We start from the raw sequence: 5410 nt of genomic DNA on the forward strand, positions 1-5410 counted from the left end.
GCCTCCGGCGCCCACCACCCTCCCGCCGGCCCCGGGGAGGAAGCGGATAAATAAGCGCCGTGTCCCTCCTTTGTCTGCCGAGGCGGGCGGCGGGGGGCGGCCCGGGGCGGCGGGAGGCAGCGGGGAGCCGAGCCCGGGCGAGCCGCGGCTTTGTGAGAGCTCCGGCTCCGGCGAGAAACCGCCTCCCACACACGGCAACTCTTTGGGCAGGGAGCGGGGCTCCTTCCCCCGGCCCCACCTCGCTCCTTTGCCACCCCCCACCCCGGTTATCCCCCCCCACCGGTGACCCTCAGCCCACGGGAGACAGGTGATCCCAGTCCTGCTCCGGGGCCCTCGCATCCTGCTGCTCCAGGATCTGCTGGCCCTGGGGTATCCTTCCCCAGGACCCCTCCCTGGGGTACCCCTACCTGAGACCTGCTTACCCCTGGGTGATCCCTGCCCAACATCGATTCCCCAGAATCCCTCTGCTCCAGGATCTGCTGGCCCCTGGCTGATCCTGCCCAGCACCATTTCCCCTGCACACCATGGCACGCTTCCCTCCAAGGCAGCGACTGGCAGGCACCGTGCAGCTGAGCCCTGTAGCTCTGCCCTGGTCCTTCCTGCCCCAAGCTGGGGACCTTGGAGCCCTCCAGATGCCAGGCACGTGCCTTAGTTCCCCTGCTCTGCTCCCACTGGGCTGGGGGCCTCTATGGTGCTGCCTGCAAAGGCAGGAGCTGCCTCCACCCCCAGCTGCAGATACAATCCCCCTGCAAGCACCATGGAGCTTTGCCCCATGCTCCCCTTCATCCTAGCAAGACCTTCTCCCTTGGCCTCAGAGGTCCCATCCACACGCTGCTCCCGTGCAGGGTAATGAGGTGTTAAGGATGATGAGAAAGCACAAAAAGGGGTGCTGGAGGGGAAGGTGCCCTGATCTTAGACCCATCATATGGGTGGGTGGGCTTGAGCTGTCCCCACACCGAGGATGGTCCCGGTGCCTCCAAGCCTGGCTTCCCAGGCAGGAGCAGGGCATGGGGGAGCCAGGGCTGTCCTGGCACAAGAGCCACAGGATAGAGAGCAGTAGACACCCACAAGCAGACCTTGCTGCTGGAGCAATTACTCCCCTTAGCACAGCCTCCCACTCTGTCCCAGTACCCTTCCATCACCCCAGTTCCACGGCAGGAAGAGTGGACAGTTTGCAGGGCAGGGTCTCCAGCCAGGCAGGGCCACCTTGTCACCCCTTGGGGCTGGAGGAGGAGGAGGCAGAGGTGGTGTCTGCTCCTAGCCCTGCTGTGATCTGCACCCCGCTGCCACCTCCTTTTCCAGGGATGGCTCCTCAGGAATAAACATCTCCATCCTCCGCCCTCATGCTTCTCCTATGGCTTTCTCTGAAAAATGAGGAGTTTGTCACTGGCTTCTCATCACCAGCCACTCTGTGTGCGGGAGAGGGCAGCCGTAATGGCCCTAGTCAGCAGTACAAATAAATGGCCCGAAACACGATATGCGAGAGCTTCCTGGGATAAAAGAATTTCTAAGGAGAGGTTTTATTTTCCCCTCAGAGCCCCAGTCTCTCGTGGTCTGGTCCAAACACAAAGGCTGTCCTGAATTTCTCGTCTCACTTTCTCTCCTCGCAGCTGGCGAGTTGGGCGATGGTTTGGGGCACCCTCTCCCCTGCACTGGCGACTCAGCACGCTGGCTGCAGTGGTGGCAGGTCATCCAGCCTCCCCAGGCTGACGGCATCCCCAGGCCACCAGGCTCCGGCACAGCCTCCCAGCCCCTGGTTGCAGTTCTGGGGGTGGTGACACATATTTGGCAGCAAATTAAACTGGGGCAGTCACAGCCGTAGGCAGCTCTCAACTCCCTCCCCCCCAGCTACCTGCCCGGTGCTGGTTGGGCTGTGGGTGCTCCCTCAAGCTGCAGTGGGGTGACATCAAGTAGGAGAGGGGGTGCCCAGCCCTGCCCCAGGCCACCCTCCAATGATCTGCCCCCCAGATTGGGTGTGGGGGTCCCAGAAACCTGCAAAGGAGCCAGGGCCATGCAGCTGAGTCCCCATCACCCCCCCTGTCCCCATCAACCCTGGCTCGCTGGCACGGAAAGGCTCCTGGCCCCACCCGGTGTATCATTAACCCAGAACTGAGCCATTAACAGCCCGACTCTCCCAAGTCCCCGTCGTTATAAATCAGCCTTCCCCGTAACTTCCTTCTCCCCTGCTACAGTTTAAGCCTGTGGCTTCCTGTCCTAATTAACCAGTGAGGTTAATTGGTCTCCAGCCTCTTCACACCTCCAAGGCTCTCTGAGGAGCGGGTCACTGCTTTCCCTGTTCATGCACTGACCCTCAGACCCTTCCCCTCACCATGAGCTCTCCCAGGAGCGTCCGGGATGGGAAGCTCTGATGCAGCCCTGCTCACACCACTGCTGAGGGTGGCTGCCCACCAGTCCCAGCTCCTGCCAGCTGGTTTTTGCCTCCCTGACTCTTGTCTGCAGGCCTGGGGTGGGCACCCACCACCCATCTGGTACCCTATCCCTGTCCTCATCCCCATTCTTGTCCTTGTTCTCACCCTTATAACCATCCCCACCCCATTCCCATCCTATCCTTGTCCCCACCCCTGTTCCTGTTCCCATGCCCGTTCCCATCCCTATACCTGTTCTTGGCCCCGTTCCCACTCCCATCCCTCTCCCTATCCTTGTTCCTGTCCCCATTCCCATTCTCATCCTTTTTCCTGTCCCAGTTCCCATTCCCATCCCTATCCTTGTCCTCATTCCTATGCCTGTCCCCATTCCCACCCCTACCTCTAACACCCATCCCCACTCCCCCCTTCCCTCCCCATCCCCTCTCCTCCCTGGCCCTGCTGCGCAGCAGTGCGGAGGCCCCAGGCTGCTCTCGGATGCCTCAGCACAGCCTGTGCCAGCTTCGTGCTCCGGCCATCTGTCCCCCGCCTGCCTGCCGTCTCACGCCTCCTCCTCGGGGCCAGGGGACCCGGCTCGCCCGCCCTAGGCAGCGGATGCCAGCAGGCTCCAGGGTGGGTGTCCCCAGGGAGGACCAGGCAGTGGATGGGTGTCCTCAGGGAGGAGGACAATGCCAGGACAGACCCGAGCAATGCTGGCGGCTGAGCAGCAGGGAGATGCCAGGATTGGCTTTGGTGGACCCTGCCTGCCAGCCTGGAGACTGACCTGCTGTCACCCACCCCAGGAACCTGCAGGGACCCTAGGACCTGCTCAGCCCTTTGGGTCGCGCCCCGGTGCCAAAGGGTCCCCAGCACCCTGGGCTGGGGACTTGGCTGCTGGGATCCCTCTGTGCCAGCCCCCTGCTCCCACCGCCTTCCCTGCCGGGCTGGCAGGCATCGCCTTCGGTGTCCTGCTGCTGGGGGAAGCATTCCTGCTTTTTATAACCCTGCTGATGCTCCCCAGCTGCCAGCCCCGTGCCAGCCAGCCTGCCCTGCCTGCACTGCCTGCCCAGCCCTGCCTGCTCACCCCAGAGCAGCCCAGGGGGGCTGTGCCCAGGCATGGCCAGGCAGGGTGGTGGGGAAAGGGGTCGAGGCGCTGCAGGGCCCGTCCGACCTGCACAGCTGCATAGCTTGTCTCCAGCTATTAAACAAACTCCTCCGTCTCTCCCCCCTCCTCTCGGTCCCCTTCCCGCCTGCCAGACGCTTGCTTAACCCTCTGCTGCCTCGCAGCCTCTGGGAAACAGCATCTGCCCCTTGCTGTGCCCCAGAGATATGACTCACAGGACCGACCCCCCCATAATGTCAGTGCCCCCCAACCCATCTGGGTAGTGCGGGGTGGTCTTCCAGGTACCCAGAGTGCCCAGAGCCTGGCAGCGTCCTGCAGAGAGCAGGGCAGGAGCAGGCGACTGAGCCAGGGCTGCATGCCAGCTTGCCAGGCACCCTGCCCATCCTTGCAGGGCTTCGCTGGGGTCATGGTGGCCAGTGCCAGACACCCACACGGAGAGCAGGGCTGGGGGACCCCACAGCTGGGTGCTGGGAAGGGGGGCACCGGGCTCAGAGGCTGGGGCAGGGCAGGGGGACGCAGGGACCAGGGGGATGCAGCGTGGGGGGAGAGAGGAGCTGCACTGCAGGGCAGGGGGATACAAGGGTGGGAGGGGAGGCAGACGGGTGCAGGGTGAGGGGCTGGGCCTCCCCTGGCCCACCCCAACACTCTGCTCTTTCCACCCTGCTGTGGGAAGTGGTGCTGGGGGGGTGCCCCAGCCCCCGGCAGAGATTCATCTGCAGGTCTCCCCCACAGATGGGGGCCGGTAAAAGAAGGCAGGTGGGAGCTGCGGCCGCAGGACTCCCCCCAGGGCGGCTGCTCCATTCCTGCTGCTGAGAACGGCACACCTCGGTGCACGGAGGCAGTAGCGCCACAGCCTCCTGCTTCCAGCCCGGCTCAGCCTGGGAATGCCACGAGAGCAGCCTCCATCCCCCAAAGTCCCCACAAGTTGTCCCCATGCCACAGCTCTCCGAGCTGCCAACTTCATACGTAACCCTGAGCGGCTCCCAGCTGCAGGGGATGTAAGGAAGGAGCAGGATTCTCCCTTCCAGGCTAAATCGAGCCTGTCGGAAGGGCTGATCTGGCATTGCCACGCTCTGCTGTCACCATTCGAGGACACTGTGGAGAGGACGGACCCTGCCCGGCCCCCCAGGACCTCCCCGATTGCCCTCTGCCTCCCACGCTCCCTCCCGCAGATGTTTGGGATAGCTGGGCCCTTGCCGCTCTGGCCCCGGTGACAAATGCTTGCCTGAGCGGGGTTTATTATTGTAAGAGCCTGGAGGTGGCTCCGGCCAACTTTCCGCCTGGGGCCAAGCCAGCAGCTGCAGGGCACCCTTTAGCACAGCCACCCTGGGGATGAGCTGTCCCCACCCCAGGGCACCCTCTGCATGCCATGACATTGGGGACCGACCCCCTGGCATCACCCAGCATCCCGTGGCAGCAGCAGGTGGGCACCAAGAGCCCAGGGCAAACCCCCAGTCCCAGGCAAGGGATGGAGCTGGGAGCTCCATCCTTCAGCCGGCAGCACTGGGAGGGAGGGGGTTGCTGAGACCCCCCCCCTGTACCCCCTGGCTCTGCTCCCCGGCCAGGCTGTCGTGGGCTGGAGCGCAGCGGACTCAGTGATCGATGGCCGAGGCGTGGGCTTGCCAAGCCCTGCGTGTTTGGAAGGCGTCGTGTTTGTCTTGGCAGGAGCGGGGATGTCATCTCCTCCGCCTCGCACCATGACGAGCTGGGAAAGCCAACGGGGGGTTGCGCTGGAGCGGGTGCCCAAGCGGGTCCCCTGGCAGCAGCAGTGGAGGGGTCTGCCCCAGATGGGCAGAGTGAGGTGCCGGCGAGGCGAGAGGACAAGCAGAGGGACCCAGTAGGTGCGGCATGGGTGACATGGGGATGAGGTGAGCCTGTTGTGCCCTGGCAAAGTGGGTTTGGCCACCCAGATATGCCCTGCACT

This window comes from Numenius arquata, chromosome 8, assembly GCF_964106895.1.
Source record: "Numenius arquata chromosome 8, bNumArq3.hap1.1, whole genome shotgun sequence".
Lineage (NCBI taxonomy): Eukaryota > Metazoa > Chordata > Aves > Charadriiformes > Scolopacidae > Numenius > Numenius arquata.